Source organism: Myotis yumanensis, unplaced genomic scaffold (genome assembly GCF_028538775.1).
Source record: "Myotis yumanensis isolate MYYU_CA2020_CCGP unplaced genomic scaffold, mMyoYum1.0.hap1 SCAF_20, whole genome shotgun sequence".
NCBI lineage: Eukaryota > Metazoa > Chordata > Mammalia > Chiroptera > Vespertilionidae > Myotis > Myotis yumanensis.
The window spans coordinates 3,556,118-3,574,969 of NW_027223771.1; the positions used below are offsets into that span (position 1 = coordinate 3,556,118).

The window sequence follows — 18,852 nt, forward strand, 5'->3', positions numbered from 1 at the left end:
TTTCCATGTGAACTTCAGATTTCTTCTGTCACATTCCTTACTGCAAAAAAAAAAAAAAAAATGGCGTTCTAATTTGAATTCTATCAAAGTGATATAATAACTTGAAAACATTTGATATTCTAGAACAGGGGTCCTCAAACTACGGCCCGCGGGCCACATGCAAATACAAATATTGTATTTGTTCCCGTTTTGTTTTTTTACTTCAAAATAAGGTATGTGCAGTGTGCATAGGAATTTGTTCATAGTTTTTTTTTTAACTATAGTCCGGCCCTCCAACGGTCTGAGGGACAGTGAACTGGCCCCCTGTTTAAAATGTTTGAGGACCCCTGTTCTAGAATCTTGTGTAGTATAAGTATTATTGACTCTTTCTAACTTCTTTCATTTTTTTATTGATTTCAGAGAGGAAGGGAGAGGGGAAGGGAGATAGAAACATCAATGATGAGAGGGAGTTATTAATTGCCTGCCTCCTGCACGCCCCCTACTGAGGATCGAGCCCGCAACCCGGGCCTGTGCCCTGACCGGGAATCGAACCCATGACCTCCGGGTTCATAGGTCAATGCTCAACCACCGAGCCTCCATGGCCCATCTAACTTGTTTCTTGTTGTCTTTCAATAAGATTTAAAATTTTTCTTCAATGAAATCCTATGACTTTCTTGGGCTTTCGCTTTCTCATATTTATTGTGAATCCATTTTTTTCTATCCTTGCACTTTTAACTGAGAAATTATACATATCCATATCACCCCATAATTCTAATTATCTTATTAATTCTAATAGATATTAGTGGCTTCTCTTAGGATTACCAACTATGCAATCATATCTTCTGCCAGTAAAGATACTTTTAGATCTTTTTTTTTTTTAATAAGCAATGAAACATTTCATTTTTTTATTTATTGCAAGGGCCTAAGAACGCATATTCCCCAGGCCTCATTCCAGAGAATCCATTCCAATACATTTAAGGAATCTCTTTTCTTTTAGAGAGAGAGGGAGGGAGGCAGGGAGAGAGAGAGAGAGAAAGTTGTTGTTCCACTTATTTAAGCATTCATTGGTTGTTTGGTTGATTCTTATATGTGCCCTGACTGGGGATCGAACCCATAACCTTGGTGCATCCGGATGATGCTCTGACCAACTGAGCTATCAGCCAGGACTTAAAGAATCTCTTAAAAGCACCGCAGATACAATGAACCGAGGAAGAGGCAAACGGGAAGAAAAGTGATATATTACATTTGCGGGAATGATTGAGGGGTTCCTTTTAAAGCTGGAGGCTATACTTCAATAGAGAGAAATGGTGGTGGGCGGTTTATCTAAGAGGCACAAATCAATCACGTATGAAACCTCAGAATTGTGCCCGGCCGGCGTGGCTCAGTGGTTGAGCGTCGACCTATGAATCAGGAGGTCACGGTTCGATTCCCGGTCAGGGCACATGCCCGGGTTGCGGGCTCGATCCCCAGTGTGGGGCATGCAGGAGGCAGCCGATCCATGATTCTCTCTCATCATTGCTGTTTCTATCTCTCTCTCTCTCTCTCCCTTCCGCTCTGAAATCAATAAAAATATTTTTTTAAATTTAGAAAAAGACAACGCAGAGGTGTAACATAGATGGACCTCACTGTGTTCTCCCCACCGCAATTGGATGTCATGCCTTCAGTTCCCTCCTCAGTGAAAATCCGAACACTTTCATAAACCATCGCGATGGGCACGCTGCCCTGTGATGGCCAATTAGCCACAGAGCGTCCGCTCGGTGGGTATGCCGAGAGGTTCACAGGCTGTGGCTTATCTCCTTCCGCACCCCGATTCATATTCCCAAGAACTGAAAGATGCAGCATGTAAGTAGGACTGGAATTGAATCCCGCGTCTTCGCAGACAACTGATTCAAATGCATACTTGTCCTCTGTTTGCTGCTGAAGATAAACAGCGAGACGCACCCACCAGGGATGCGGCTGTTCGTGCCAATGCAGGCGCCGGTGTCTGTCTCCGAGGGATTATGTAACTGATGGTCCAGCACGGTGTCGCCTGCAGCAACTCTAGGGCCACTGCTGGTTTGCAATCTCCGAAACCCTTCTGTGTGCGCGCTGCCAACGTCCCGTGTCCACTGGCTGCACCAAGAACTTATGGAATTAAAGGCCCAAAGTCCCGCTGAAAGCGAGAGACCGGGCTTACTTCCAAAAAGAAAAGTATTTGAGACAACGAAAATGAGCCCCTTACTCTAGCTGGAATGGACTGTGTTTTTTTTGTTTTGTTTTGAGTTTATTTTATTTTATTTTTTAATATATTTTTATTGACTTCAGAGAGGAAGGGAGAGGAAGAGATAGAAACATCCATGATGAGAGGGAATCATTGATTGGCTGCCTCCTGCATACCCCCTACTGGGGACCAAGCCCGCAACCTGGGCATATGCCCTTGACTGGAATTGAACCCAGGACCCTTGAGTACGCAGACTGATGCTCCATCCACTGAGCCAAACCAGCTAGGGCTTGAGTTTTTTTTAAATATATTTTTATTGATTTCAGAGAGGAAAGGAGAGAGAGAGAGAGGGAGAGAGAGAGAGAGAGAGAAACATCAATGATGAGAGAGAATCATTGATCAGCTGCCTCCTGCACACGCCCCACACTGGGGATCGAGCCCACAACCCGGGCATGTGCCCTGACCGGGAACCGAACCGTGACCTCCTGGTTCATAGTTCGACGCTCAACCCCTGACCCACACCGGCCGGGCTATGCTATATCCTTCTAAGGCTTCAAATATCAGCAGACCATAGGAAGTAAATTAATGACAGTTTTTTCAAGCACAAGAATACATTTATTAAACATTGCTATCATTTGGGCATCTCCAACTTGGGGATCGCTCTGGTTCTCTTTCTCTCCGGGTGAAGGAATGGAATTGCTGCACCCGCAGGGCCGGCATCTTGAAGGAGAGCATTCCTGACTGGCCTATGAGGTTTTGCACCTGTAATTATTTTGGGGCTACCAAATTGGCTTCCCCAATAATGACTCCTATAAACAGCTAATTGTGGCTGCCGTTAACCACTTGTGGGTGTAATTAGCTGCTTGCCCTTCATCTTCGTGGAAAGCCCAATTCTCCCTGTAATTAATCAATTGTGGATGCTGTTACTTTCACAAGAGGGGGAAGTCTGGATTGCCTCCCTTACAATTCCTCGGATGAAGTCTTGCCACTGGAATCTCAGTTCATGGCAAGTGCGAGAAGATTCCGAGTGTCCGATGGTTTGGAAGTGGTTTCACTTTCCCTGCCTGTGTTCTCAGGGGCTACAAACCAAACTGATGCTGGAGGGAGACCTCGACAATAGAAATCGATTCTTTTCATCTACGAATTGTTAAATGGCAACATTACTTTTCTTTTCAAAAATTGTGCTCTTCATGCCGGCGTGGCTCAGTGGTTGAGCATCGACCAACGAACCAGGAGGTCACGGCTCAATTCCCGGTCAGGGCACATGCCTGGGTTGCAGGCTCGATCCCCAGTAGGGGGCGTGCAGGAGGCAGGTGATCCATGATTCTCTCTCATCATTGATGTTTCTACCTCTTCCTCTCCCTTCCCCTCTGGAATCAATAAAAATATATTGAAAATTGTGCTCTTCAGGGAATATAGTCCATAATATTGCAATAACTGCTCAGTGACAGATGGTAACTAGACTTAGGGTGGTAATTACATTGTAAGGTATATAAATGTTGAATCACTGTGTTGTACACCTGAAACTAATACACTATTGTATGCCAGCTCTAATTTAAAAAAAAACATTAAGTGCATTGCAAAAAAATTATATTCCTACTAAAAATATATATATATAAAATATGTAAGGTACTTACATAACAAATTCCTGCTGTAAAGGGCCTCAATATTTAGGAAGTTTCTATATACAGTGGATTTATGAAGCTTCATAAAATTAGAGGCAGAACACCTCATGGTCTGAGTTTAACCGTTAGCTCTCTCATATGCAAAGTGGGGGGGGGGGCGGCCTTTGGGCATGCGTTTAACATCACTAACCTCAGTGTTTTCCATAAAAGGGGAACACGGAGCCCTCTACCTTTCCAGGTTGTTGTAAAAATTGCACAAATGCATAGTATTCTGACTGCTCTATAGTTACTTCTTGGTCTGACTGCAGCAAGTGAAATTCAGTTCTTCGCTCGCATTGCAGAGCATAGTGTCTTCCGTGTATCATGTTGAAGAGTGCTCTTGGTATTTGCTCTTCAAATGGGGGCTCCCATAACAATATAAAATTCTCTCTGCCCATCACCCGTTTCTCTCCTATGAATTGTTATACTTTTAGTATTTTTTTTAAAGCATGAATATTTTTTTTAAATGTATTTTTATTGATTTCAGAGAGGAAGGGAGTGATGAGAGAGAATCATGGATCGGCTGCCTCCTGCACGCCCCCTACTGAGGATCAAGCCCACAGCCCAGGCACCTGCCCTTGACCAGAATTGAACCTGGGACCCTTCAGTCTGCAGGCCGACGCGCCACCCACTGAGCAATAATACTGGCTAGGTCAAAAAAGCATGAATATGTTTAATGGCAAATTTCAGTGGAGCATAATTAATTTGAACATACTATCCTGACATGGCAGTTATATAGATGTAGTATTGTAATGTGGTTTATATAGAAATGTGAGCTTGTGTGATATCAGTAGCATCACTCCCTGAAAAGCTACAAAGGATTCTTAGAATTCTGACCCTTAGAGCAGCTTCCTTGGTCAAATGCCCATCCTATATAATAAAAGCCTAATATGCAAATTGTCCCCTCGACTGGGAGTTCAACCAGGAGTTCGCCGGCCAACCTCCCGCATCCCCCTCCCCCTAGCCGGCCCATGCACGAATTCATGCACCAGGCCTCTAGCATCCAAGAAAGAGCAAGAGAGGCTGTGGGGCCACCAAGGCCAGCGAGGGGCTGACCACAGGACCCTGGCTTTCCACTCCAAGTGTAGCCCGTTGGTGTTAATGCTCCCACTAGCGCTTCCCCATTATTGAGCAACAGAAGAAAAACTCTTAAGGCAGTGGTTCTCAACCTTCCTCATGCCGCGACCCTTTCATACAGTTCCTCATGTTGTGGTGACCCCCAACCATAAAATTATTTTCGTTGCTACTTCATAACTGTCATGTTGCTCCTTTTATGAATCATCATGTAAATATCTGATATGCAGGATGTATTTAGGCGACCCCCGTGAAAGGGTCGTTCGACCCTTAAAGGGGTCGCGACCCACAGGTTCAGAACCGCTGCTCTAAGGTGTTCTGGGATCATTTGAATTTTAGCCATAAACTATAACATTGCCGGGTTTGGCCATAGATTTTTTTCCTCTGCTTCCAAAATTATATACATCCTGCTTATCATGTGAGCATTTGCATGTCTGTGCATGTGTGTGTGGGTGTGTATCTGTGTGTGTGCATGTGTGCGTGAGTGTGTGCATCTGTGTGTGTGTGTGTGCATGCATGGATGTGTGAGTGAATAATGTTGTCATAAAGTAGACGGGAGGCCTTGGGAGCTCGAAGCAATATCTTCCCCACTAACCTGCTTTATTGCTGCCATTCCCTCCCTCCCGGGCACGCAGTCAGCTGAGACCAGGCCAAATTGGCAGCGATTTTCCAAAAGCCCGTGATCCCTGGGAGTTGCCGGCCAGGTTTCTCTCCCAACCAGCCCTCGCCGGTCCGCAGCAGCCCTGGCTCCTGGCTCCTGGCTCCTGGCTCCCGGCTGCGGCTGTGGTCGGCCTGGGCTGGGCCAGGAGTCAGGACCCGTGTCCATATCCATGTCCATGTCCAAGTCACACTGGAAAGGCATTCTCTAGCCCCGCCCCCGGGATTTCCAGAGTGACAGCTGTCCTTCCCGATTCTCTGACTTCTTCGGAGCGGCTGAAAGGAAGGGGCCTCTCGGTGGCCAAGGGGTTAAGTTGCTGACGCAGTTGTGCCACAAAATAAAATAATTTGGGGAGCCGCGCCTGGGCCCTCGGTGAGCAGATCTGAAATAATTGCAGCGGGGCCTGCTTATCACGGCCGGGCAATAGTGCTGTGACAACATTGCATCCGATGGAAAAAATGGGAGCAGAAATGAATAGTGACAGGAGCGGGGAAGACAAGCCGTAAATTCGATAGTGAGTCCTGAAATACAGGCTAACCCGATCAGCACATGCTGCTGTCATTGTATTAATATCGTTAAAATAGCATCACATTTTTAAAAGCGGGAGGAAGGTGGAGGAACGCTGCTTTTAGCGGTCATTCTCGAGCCGCGTGGCTTCGAGGCGGGCGGTCTCTTATTTTTTTAAGGCCCTGAAACTCTGACTTAGCGCCGTGAGGAGCCAGCCTTGGACACAGAAGGTATCCCAAGAGGAGAGGAAAATGGAACTAACGATTATTGGAGGTGTTTGTGGGTTTTTTTGGATTGGTTTGTGGTTTTGGGTTGTTTTTTTAAATTTCAGACAAGGAAAGGGAGATAGAAACATCAATGATGAGACAGAATCATCGATCAGCTGCCTCCTGCACGCCCCCTATTGGAGATCAAACCTGCCACTGGGGCGTGTGTCCTGACCGGGAATCGAACCGTGACCTCCTGGTTCACAGGTCGATGCCCAACCACCGAGCCATGCCGGCCGGGCAGCGTCACTACTTTAAATAGGAGAAACAGACACACAGAGTTCCTTAAACTAGTTCAAGTTTGCGCAGCCTGCTGGACACGTACACCAAAGGTAGGGTCCTACACTCTTGCTCAGGTGTCTGAGGATGTGTCGGTGGCCTTGAATAGGTGCCCTGATGTGGGCTAAATCAAACATTCTTGGATCCAGAAACCCCTGTTTGTCTAATTTAAACACACAACCAACGGGGTATACAATTAGTCGTTTGTATAAGTTCCAGGAAATCATATACGATTTACCAAGAATAATTCCTCAATATTTTTAATTTATTTTATTTTATTTGTTAATCTCATCTGAGGATATTTTTCCATTGATTTTTAGAGGGAGTGGAAGAGAGAGGGAAAGACAGAGAGAAACATCGATGTGAGAGAAACACATCTATTTGGTTGCCTCCTGCATGCACCCTGACCATGGCCTGGGCCGGGGAGGACCCTGCAACCGAGGTACGTGCCCTTGACCAGATTTGAACCCAGGACCCTTTGGCCTGCAGGCCGATGCTCTATCCACTGAGCCAAACTGGCTAGGTCTTCCCCATATTTTTTAAAAATATGTTTTATTGATTTTTTTTTACATAGAGGAAGGGAGAGAGATAGAGCGTTAGGAACATCGATGAGAGAGAAACATCGATCAGCTGCCTCCTGCACACCCCCTCCTGGGGATGTGCCCGCAACCAAGGTGCATGCCCTTGACCGGAATCGAACCCGGGACCCTTTGGTCCACAGGCCGACGCTCTATCCACTGAGCCAAATCGGCCAGGTCTTCCCCGTATTTTTAATCTCCTACAGACCAGCTGTAAGTGACAGGCACGGGCTCCCCACCATTTCTAGCCGCACGTTTCATTTCCATGTCTCCCTCCCCCTCCGTCCCTGTGGGATGGGCTTTCATTCTCGACGAGGCATCACAACTTGACTTACTAGGGCCTGGGGTGGGGTGGCCAGCCCGCTCGCTCCATGCTGGGAGCCCCGGGCCGGGGCCGCCTCGCTCAGAGGGGAGACAACATAATCTAAAGCCGCCCGCCTGTCAGCTCAGGCCTAAAGGGATTTGGCTCAGTGTCAGGACCTTAGGTTCCTGAGGTCACTTTCTGCTCTTGCTTTTCTTATAACAAAAGGAGGGGCCAGAGCTCTGGTGTGTGTGTGTGAGAGAGAGAAAGAGAGAAAGAGTGGGGGAGGGAGGAGAATGCGAGAGCAGGCACACAGGTGTTTTATTTTAATATATTTTTTATTTATTTATGTCAGTGAGGGAAAGGGAGAGAGAGAGAGAAACATCAATGAAGAGAGAGAATCATGGATCGGCTGCCTCCTGCACGCCCCCTACTGGGGATCGAGCCCGCCACCCGGGCATGTGCCCTTGACCGGAATGGAACCAGGTCAGTCCGCAGGCCGACGCTCTATCCACTGAGCCATACCGGCCAGGGCCACACGGGTGTGTGTTGAAGGCCCGTGAATCCCTCAGCTGCTGTTCGGGAAGCCCAGAGCCTCCGCTGAGGCGCTGTCATCAGCCGGGAAGGCCTCTGACGGTCGCAGGAGACGAGGGTTGTGCAACTCAAAACTCTCCGGCCCCTGCAGGAGAGGCCGATGGGAATCAGCGCCGTGTCAGGGCCTGTCGGAGCGCCGCGCAGACATAAAACACACGGAAACATCAATAAGCAACACGCCTCTGACAGCTCGCAGACATCGCCGCTGACAAGCAGAGAAAGGGGTGAGGTGAGGGCTCCAGGGGGACGTTTCAAATGCCTAACAGGCGGCAGAAAGGCCGGCGGGCTTCGGGGAGGCCGGGGGACGACAAGATAAAGTCTCGCAGGTTATCACCTGGTTGGAGGTGGGTCCCTCCTGGCGAGGCCCCGGGACGAGGCAATGACAGGCCCTCGCTCGCTCCCTGCCCTGCCTCCCCCCCCCCCCCCCCCCACTTCCAAATGGTTCCCAGAAACCAGCCACCGTGCTAAGGTTGCCCAGACAACAACATTCATTCCTGCAAGAAGAGATTTTTTTTTTTTAATGTTAAAAAGAGGAAGAAAAAAAAAAAAACAAGGCAGAAACGTGCAAGTGAGCGAATTCTGCTTCCAGCTACAATGTACAGAAATCAAAAAGGATTAACAAGATTTTTTTTTCATTTAATTTCCTGTACACCAGAAGCCTTTGTTAAGAGATCAGAGATATTGCTATTTATTGAATTTTTAATATGATCGTTATTAAAAGGCGGCGCACATGTTTCGTTTCCCCCTCTCTTTCTTTTCCTTTTCTTTCTTTGTTTTTTTTTTTTACTTTATTTTATTTTTTTTTTAACAGGCACGGGTGTAAAAATCAAAGGCCGGTAATGAAGCATGATTTGTTTGATTTCGGTGGTTTTATCATAGGTGGGGGGATTCGGGATATATGCAGCTGTAGTACATCTTTAAAATTTTACAAAGAAACGAGATCAAAGGCCCTCTCCTCTCTTGAATGGGTCTGGGCCTTACAATGAGCCCAGACTTGGTCGTTATGGGGTAAGCCTTCCAATATCGCAGGCAGCCAGGAGTCATTTGAAACATGCCTTCTGGTCCAATATGATCCGTTTATGAGAAAGCGAATGAGCCCTGGCCGGTGTGGCTCAGTTGGTTGGAGCGTCATCCTGTGGACCGAAAGGTTGCCGGTTCGATTCCGAGGGCCACATGCCCAGGTTTCAGGTTCTATCCCCTGGAGGGGTGTGTACGAGAGACAACCGATCGTTGTTTCTCTCTCACATCTATGTTTCTCTCTCTCTCCCTCTCCTGTTCCTCTTTCTCTTAAAGAAAAAAAAGGGCAAATGAAAGATAAGGTCAATGATTTAGACCAGTGGTCGGCAAACTGCAGCTCACGAGCCACATGCGGCTCTTTGGCCCCTTGAGTGTGGCAGTATTTTGTGGAAGACCCACACTCAAGGGGCCAAAGAGCCGCATGTGGCTCGAGAGCCGCGGTTTGCCGACCACGGATTTAGACTCCAATCCATCCCTGGTGGTGGGCCCTGTAGGACATGTGTCCTTCCATGGGCAGAGCCCTGGCTGATTTCTAAGGAAGCTCCACTCATTCAAAAGGTTGACGCGCCCTGGCCAGTGTGGCTCAGTGCGTAGAGCGTCAGCTTGGTGACTTAAGGGTCCCGGGTTCAATTCCAGGCAAGGGCACGTGCCCGGGTTGCAGGCTTGATCCCCAGTGGGGGGAGTGCAGGAGGCAGCCGATCCATGATTCTCTCTCTCGTCATTGATGTTTCTCTCTCTCTCTCCCTCTCCCTTCCTCTCTGAAATCAATAAAAAATTTTTTTAAAAATAATATTGGATGACCAGCACCTCTGCATGTGTTATGTCCTCTGACTCTTACAACAATCAGGAGAGAAAGGAAGTATTTTGGCCCCATTTTCCACATAAAAACCTCAGCTGCGAAGAGTTTCAGTTGCTCCTAATGTCCCATGCCCATGCCCCCCGCTCTCTCGCACAATGAATCATGGAGGGAACGGAGACCTGGCAGGAAGCCGTGCCCAGGGACAGAGGACGAGAAGGACACGGGACACACAAGGTCTGAGCCAGGATCCCCACCTCTGGCCGCGGGCAGAGCCATCAACGCCGACCCGACCCGGCCCTGGCCCCTTAGCCGCTCAGCGTCTTTGCTTCCTTGGTTCCTCCTTGTTTGTTGAATCAACCACACCTTCACCTGTGGCGGAGACACCGGAAGCCACAGTCCTGGGTCCTCTTATCTCCTGTCTCCGTGGCTGGTTGCCTGGGAAACCCAGAGGACAGCCACCTCACACCCTGGCCCGCCTGGGAGCTAGACCAGCGCTTGGGGAACCGGCTCAGGGCAGCGCTCTCCAGGTTGGCAACGGCTTGCACTCGGGTTTGAAGCCTGTCTGGAAGCATGGTTAGCGACACAAGCCCAATCCTGCTGTCCGATCATTTACCGGGTTGCCAGCGCAAAGCCCCACTCAAGCCCTGTGGCCTGGCCTGTTGAACACGACCGGAAGGCCACTGGGCGGGCTCGGTGACCATTCATCGAGGCACCTGCAACATCTGAGACATCGGCTCCAAGTTGAAGTCCAGTCATCAGGGCAGTGTTTGCTTTTGGAGTCCCCCATGTTCCCTGAACCTCCTAACGCACCCCCCAACCAAAGGGCTTTTAGCCCTGCCCGATGTGGCTCAGCGGTTGAAAGTCAACCCAGGAATCAAGAGGTCACGGGTTTGATTCCCACTCAGGGCACAGGCCCGGGTTGCGGGCTCCATCCCCAGTGGGGGGCACGCAGGAGGCAGCCGATCAATGATTCCCTCTGATCATTGATGTTTCTCTCTCCCTCTCTCTCTCCCTCTTTTTCACTCTCTGAAATCAATAAAAATATATTTTAAAAAAGGTTTTTAAAGTCATATATGTGGCTCACTGTAAGTGTGATGATCATGAGGATTTTTTTAAATGTCTGTTATCCATTCTCTTATTAAAACAAATAACATCTACTCTGTGTCAGGGACCATGCTGAATGCTGGGCTTTGCTGCTTACATCTCCTAGGCCAGTGGTCGGCAAACTGCGGCTCTCGAGCCACATGCGGCTCTTTGGCCCCTTGAGTGTGGCTCTTCCACAAAATACCGACTTCTGCGCATGGGCCATGAAGTTTCAATCGCACTGTACATGCGCGCCCACACATGGTATTTTGTGGAAGAGCCACACTCAAGGGGCCAAAGAGCCGCATGTGGCTCGAGAGCCGCAGTTTGCCGACCACTGGCCTTGGCCAGTGATAGCGAACCTATAACACCTCTGACACGCGAACTCATTTTTTTGGTTGATTTTTCTTTGTTAAATGGCATTTAAATATCTATACTAATAAAAAGGTAATATGCTACTTAGACCAGGAGACCTTCTGGACATCCTTCTGGACAAAGCCATGGTGGTGGGGTCGAGGCAGAGACAGTTAGGGGCAATCAGGCCAGGAGGGGAAGGCAGTTGGGGATGATCAGGCCAGCAGGGGGAGCAGTTGGGGGAGATCAGGCTGGGGGAGGGGGGCAGTTTAGGGCAAGCCGACCGGCAGGCAGAGTGGTTAGGGGCAATCAGGCAGGCAGGTGAGCGGTTAGGAGCCAGTGGTCCCAGATTGTGAGAGGGATGTCTGACTGCATGTTTAGGCCCGATCCCACAGGAAGTCAGACATCCCCCAAGGGGTCCCAGATTGGAGAGGGTGCAGGCCGGGCTGAGGAACACCCACCCCGTGCACGAATTTCGTGCACCGGGCCACTAGTATAAAATAAATATCAAAAATATAAGTCTTTGTTTTACTATGGTTGCAAATATCAAAAAATTTCTATATGTGACACGGCACCAGAGTTAAGTTAGGGTTTTTTCAACATGCTGACACGCCGAGCTCAAAAGGTTTGCCATCACTGGCCTAGGCCCTAGAGTGCATGGCGGTTGAGATAGAATTGCTATTGGGGCGAATTGTGTGGCTGGCATGGAACTATTTGAAGCAACAGGTTTTCTCATAATGAGGCCTGCTTGATAATCCCCAACGTTCACCTTTTAGGTTCACAGGCAAATAATCACTCCGTTTCCTGGGTCCCATGCAAAGGCTTCTTCCAAAATTAGAGGAAATGAGCACTTTCTCTGGAAATAGAGGAGTGGGAGTTCAATATATTTTTTTTTTAATCCTCACTTGAGGATATTTTTCCATTGATTTTTAGGGAGAGTGGGAGAGAGAGGGAGACAGAGAGAAATACCCATGTGAGAGAAACACATCGATTGGCTGCCTCCTGCACGCGCCCCAACCAGGGCCCGGCCCGGGGAGGAGCCTGCAATGGAGGTAGGTGCCCTTGACCAGAATCGAACCCAGGACCCTTGGGTCCACAGGCCGATGCTCTCTCTTGTCCACTGAGCCAAACCGGCTAGGGTGGGAGTTTGATATTTATTTGTGCAGAAAATATCCTGGAAAAAATTATAGTTGCCAGTACTTTTCAAAAGGAAGGGACCAGTGAGGGGGGTGATACAGACAGAAGCTGCTTTTCTGTATCATCCAGGCAGTAATTGCAGATACTAAACATATTAAGTCCATCCCATGATTTTTCATTAGCCTGTAAAGTTTAATGATAATTTTTTCTATCTTCAGTGTTGATGATCACATTTAATACTCTTTTCTCTCGATTTGGATGAATGTGTAGTCGCATATAATCAGGAGCTGAGTAAGGAAATAAAATCTAGGTAACTTGAGACACAATTATTAAAATCCAATAATTCAGGCCCAGCCGGCGGGGCTCAGTGGTTGAGCGTCGCCCTATGAACCAGGAGGTCACAGTTCGATTCCCGGTCAGGGCACGTGCCCGGGTTGTGGGCTCGATCCCCAGTAGGGGGCGTGCAGAAGGCAGCCAATCCATGATTCTCTCATCATTGATGTTTCTCTTTCTCTCTCCCTCTCCCTCCCTCTCTGAAATCAATGCAAATATATATATTTTTTAAATCCAATAATTCAGATAGTTTTTCTTGACATATTAAGGTTTATTGCATGTAACATTAAAAAAAAAGAAAAGAATAAATAAAATTACCTGGGCAGGGGGGGAAATCCAATAATTTAGTCTTAATGAAAACTCAAGAAAGCATGATGTGCAATGAATGCTATGTACTCTCTTCTCTCTATTTAACTTTGTCTATTTTGTTTTCTCATCACAGGGACACAGAGGAAACACTTGTTGATTTCACACTCGGAAGGCTGGTGACCTTTGAACCCCGCCACCGTGAGGGTAAGTGCTCAGCATAAAATGAGTTGCCCAATGAAAGGTGACCATTCTGGTAATCGTTATGAAGTAATATTTTCAGTATCGTCTTCGATCGTTGAGTTTGAATAGACGTCCTTGACTTTGGGTGACTTTTTACAACCGTCTCAAACCCAAGTTCTAGAGATAATGTGTCGCCTTTTCCTCCTGATGTCACTTAGAATCAATGGGAAATCTCTGATCAGTTATCTGGGTCCTGACACATTACGGCGGTTAGTAGAGTCCAACTGCCCACACGGAGAATGTGTATGATTCTACAGGACGTGGGTGATGCCACAGTTCTGTGTTAAGTCAGCTCTCTGGCCACCTTACTATTGACTGTCTGCATTTACTGAATAGATGCCCGGCTGGCGTGGCTCAGTGATTGAGCGTCCACCTATGAAACAGGAGGTCATGGGTTGATTCCCGGTCAAGGGCACATGCCCGGGTTGTGGGCTCGATCCCCAGTAAGGGGCGTGCAGGAAGCAGTCAATCAATGATTCTCTTTCATCATTGATGTTTCTCTCTCTCCCTCTCCCTTCCTCTCTGAAATCAATCAAAATATATATATTTTTTAAAAGTTTTTGCACAGAGAAAGATCCAGAAAAATATGCCTGAATGGTAGTAAAGTCATAATAATAAGAGGTTTTAAAAAAAATGATTTTCTACTGATTTTCTATTTATCCTGCTAAAAGAGCACTGAGAAGTGCCCTTTTATGTTTTATAAATAAACTAGAGGCCCGGTGCACGAATTCATGCACCAATGGGGTCCCTTGTCCTGTCCTCCAGGATCGGGCCAAAACCGGCTCTCCGACATCCCCCAAGGGGTCCCAGATTGCAAGAAGGCACAGGCCAGGCTGAGGGACCCCGCCGACGCATGATCGGGACCAGGAAGGGCCACAGGAGGTTGGCCAGCCAGGGGAGAGACCGAGGGAGGGCTCCAGGGTGTGTCCAGCCCGTCTCACTCAGTCCCGATCGGCTGGACCCCAACAGCAAGCTAACCTTCCTGTTGGAGCGTCTGCCCCCTGGTGGTCAGTGCACATCATAGCGAGCGGTGTAGCAGCCTTAGCATATCATTAGCATATTACACTTTGATAGGTTGAACAGACAACCGGCGACCGGACACTTAGCATATTAGGCTTTTATTATATAGGGTGGACTCAAACATCAAGTGGGGGAAGTAGACAGAGGAAGGCAGACACTTGAAATCGACACGTCCAAGGTGACATGTAAGCCTCACACGCGCTGCTTCAGAACCTCCTGTGTTTGTCAAGTTCACTGATCACTTCCTCTTCCGTTTATCTGACAACCAGCGCTATGTTTTATGAGTGAGAGGCAAGCGAACTGATTTCTCCTTTGCCTGTAGTTCTTAGAAGATGCACTTCAAACCCCTGATTGGAAACCGTCCGTGTCATGAGATACTGAGTTGGTGCTCAGTCCATTCATAAAAGCTCTATGGAGACACTCAATACCGCGAAGCTACACTGCAGCCCGTAGCTTGTGCCGTCAACGAATTCTAAGCCTTAGCCAGCTGGGCCCCCGTGCGTGCCTTTGCTTATAATGACAATTACTGAAAGATCGTCTGCATTTATAAACATTCTCAAATTTCTTGCTGTGGCCAGTTCGGCTCAGTGGATAGAGCGTCGGCCTGCAGACCAAAGGGTCCCGGGTTCGATTCCGGTCAAGGGCATGTACTTACTTCAGTAGCAGGCTCGTCCCCGGCCCAGGCCCTGGTTGGGATTCGTGCAGGAGGCAACCGATCGATGTGTCTCTCTCACATCAATGTTTCTCTCTGTCTCTCCCTCTCTCTTCCCCTCTCCCTAAAATCAATGGAAAAATATTCTCGAGTGAGAATTAACAAAACAATAACAAAAAAAAGTTCTTCTGCCCTCTGTCTGCTTAAGGATTATTTTTATAAAAGGTATCCAATTCTAAGTCAGGCTCATTCTCTCTTTTTTATTATAGCGCATGGGCCCACTTTTAATTAAAGCAGCCTGCGTTGTAATGAGCTGGCAATGCATTGGCATTCAATTAATGAGCTTTGAAAAGAACCATATTCCCATATTCATACAACCTCCTCTGCCTTTTCCCTTTTAAAATGATATAAAGATAATTATTTGAGAAAAAGCAACTCCAAAATCAAGAGTTTCAGCCCTAGCTGGTGTGGCTCAGTGGATAGAACATCAGCCTGCGGACTGAAGGGTTCCAGGTTTGATTCCCGGTCGGGGCACATGCCCGGGTTGCGAGCACCATCCCCAGTAGGGGGCGTGCAGGAGGCAGCCGATCCTTGATTCTCTCTCATCACTAACGTTTCTGTCTCTCTCTTCCGCTCCCTTCCTCTCTGAAATCAATAAAAATATCTTTTTTAAAAAATGAGGAGTTTCAAAACCAAGAGCTTGATGAATGACTTCCCTTCTGGCAAACCCACAAAGGTGCAGCCTACCTTCGTGGACATCCTCAAATTCCTCATGAGGTGGCGACTACACAACCTGTCAGAAACGAGACCACCATTGTCCTGTGGGAATTGTTCAGCTCGAAAAAGGCTGAGGTTTTCTGGAAACTTCCATGTGAGCCATTCATTTGATATTAATTCTACCTGTGTGTGCATGTCCCCTTTTTTTGTGGCCAGCATCCCTCGTTCAATATTTCTCGATTTTTGCAATTGAATCGGGCCAGTTGAATTTGCTTTCGTTTCAACTCGGGTACCTGGGATGGATTTTCAGTGGGACCCTGACTGAGTTTTCTCTTTTTTATGAATTCGGGATATTTCACACGATCTAAATTTCCTTTGTTCTCTTCCCCTCCCGTGAGGGGGCGAATCATCTCGCCGTATTCCATTTTCCCTTGCAGTTCTTTGATGTAGCATTATCTTATCCCCTCCGCGGTGAACGTCCTCTCAGGCTATAAATCCCTTTTTCTCCGCAACAAAAGAATCTGGACTTTTTCATTAAAGTCCAGTTGAGCAAAATACAGCCATCTGTTTGACTCTGTGTCTCCATGTCACGTCGCTTTGATGAGAGAACAGACGCCCAACTGATGGTAATTGGACGGGTACCCGGTGTCTTAACTTCAGCGCTGTTTTCGTAGGTGGATGCCTGGCCCGGGCCCAGCCTTAGCCCTAATTGATGCAAACAAGGGGTGTGTGGAGTCACCGCTACCCCTTTGCTACGTTGTGTCTCAGTTTGCTCCTTCAGAGCTTAAGGCACCTCTTTGTCTTCCTTGGAGCTGCCATTCAGTTCTGATTGGAGAGAAATGCCTTGTCCCCCTGTCCCTCCTGAAGACCCTGGCCCTCAGGGCTCCCTCTCTTCTCCCCAAACTCCACTTCTGACTGTTTGATTTTCCCACTTCTGATTTCACACTTCCTCCAGGCCGGTCCTGAGACCTGGAAGAATGCCTTGCCTTTCAAGCCGGCCCCTCCCCTCGCTTTGAATCCCACCTCTGGGACAAAGCCCGCTTTGTGTGTTCGGTGGCCTTGGGAGTGGTGTGGGGAAGTGGGTAATGAATGTCTCCCCATATGTGGATGGGGGGGCGGGGGGTGAGAAAATAGAATGGGTAATTGGATTTGGAACAAACAGGCTCATTATCCGAACTCAAGACACCAAAACATGAAGTTAAAGTCAATGGGCTATGTATCACTTAGTTCTGTCATATATTGCAAATCCAACAAAGTGGGGGTGGGTGTAGGTAGGAGACTTTGTTGGATTTGTGTCCAACCTCTTCCGCCCAGGACTGGCCGTAACTCCGAACGCAGCAACTATCCACCATCTCTCCAAGAGAGAGGGGCATATGGCACTATTTATTATTTTTTTAAAATATATTTTTGTTTATTTCAGACAGGAAGGAAGAGGGAGAGAGAGATAGAAACATCAATGATGAGAGAGAATCATGGATCGGCTGCCTCCTGCACGACCCCTACTAGGGATTGAGCCTGCAACCCGGCCACGTGCCCTTGACTGGAATCGAACCTGAGACCCTTCAGTCCGTAGGCCGACGCTCTATCCACTGAGCCACACCGGCTAGGGCGGCACTGCTTTTCAATTAGAAGAAACCTTGGAGGACATGGGAAGAGCCTCTAGTTGGTCCACAGGAGGGTAACCCAGCAGAACCTGGAAACTCTTCCAAACCCAGTCAAGGTCACAGGCCCGTTTGTACCAGAACCGCGGTCAGCATTCTGTCTTGGCTCTTGAATGCAGACAAGATCATTGAGCTTTAACCAAAAGAATTAGGTGTGATTAGGCTTACCCTCTGGTTCATTTTGGCATCCACATGCTACTGGCAATCTTAGGGTTAACACTGTCCTCCTGGGTCAGTGGTTAAGCTTTCATTAAGTTCCACCAGAGCCTAGCCCGGCCGGTGTGGCTCAGTGGTTGAACATCAACCTATGAACCAGGAGGTCACAGTTCAATTCCCAGTCAGGGCACATGCCCGGGGTTGAGGCTTGGTCCCCAGTGTGGGGCATGCAGGAGGCAGCCGATCAATGATTCTCTCTCATCATTGATGTTTCTGTCTCTCTCTCTCTCCCTTCCTCTCTGAAATATAGATATAGATATAGATATAGATATAGATATAGATATAGATAGATAGATATAGATATAGATATATATTTTAAAAGTTCTATGGGAGCCTAAAATGTGTGTCTGGGATGGGGGGGGACATGTATGGAGTATTTTATATACTTTAGCATGGTGTAAATTTCCTAGAAAGTCAATAGACAACCTATAGGCATTTACCTGTATCTATCTCCACCATATTTCCGTGCGCTAAGCAAAGGGCCTTGAAATTTGGGGTAAGGAGGATATGTGTGTGGGGGGAGCCGGCACGGCCATGGCATACTCAGCCCCAGGGTGCCTTATGTGCCAGGCCAGCTCAGCCTGGTTCAGTGACCCTTAGTGGGGGCGGGGGGGGGAGTGAAAGGATTGAGAAAAGACAGACAAGAGAATGAAAGCTGGGTCTCGGTGGGACACTGCCTCCCTGATGAGGAGACAGCGCCAGCGCCCACAAGCCGTGTCTTTATTTTATAGCAGATGCCGCGAGGCAAAGTAGGGGCGTGATCACGTTGTTTACAGCATTCTCATGAGTGTCATCCCCACTGAACTACATGCACCCGAACTCTATCACAAGGCACGTGGGGCTACGTGTTCGGACCATAGGTTCAAGCTCACAACCACAGCCGCTGGCTATGATTGTGCTGGGAGGGCCCTACCCTTCAGCTGGGACTTGCACGTGGCAATGAGAGGACCCTGTCCTTTCCTTAGTCCGAGGCTTGAACCTGGCCAAGACACCATAACCGCGCCCCACATGTGTGCATTCATTTAATACATTCATCTTCAAGTAAGTTTCACTAGACTTAGTATGTACAGGTGCCAGAAGCCAGGGCAGCGTTATATTTTTGTGCCGGTGCCTGCATACATACTTACTTGTGAAGAGTAAGAGCCACGAAGACCCAAAACCCTTTATTTGCAATAATTACTGCTGAGAAAGGTGTAGGAGCCAGAGGGCTTCCA

The 18,852-nt window shown here is 48.0% G+C and overlaps 1 long non-coding RNA gene across 3 annotated transcripts in view; it reads left to right on the forward strand.

Moving 5' to 3' along the window:
• LOC138998443 (uncharacterized) overlaps positions 1–18,852 on the forward strand; it is a 315,813-nt gene that overhangs the window by 91,330 nt on the left and 205,631 nt on the right. For all 3 annotated transcript variants that reach the window (XR_011469162.1, XR_011469161.1, XR_011469163.1), the window contains exon 5: positions 13,266–13,336. This is a non-coding gene — a long non-coding RNA (uncharacterized lncRNA). The remainder of the gene's footprint in view (positions 1–13,265; positions 13,337–18,852) is intronic.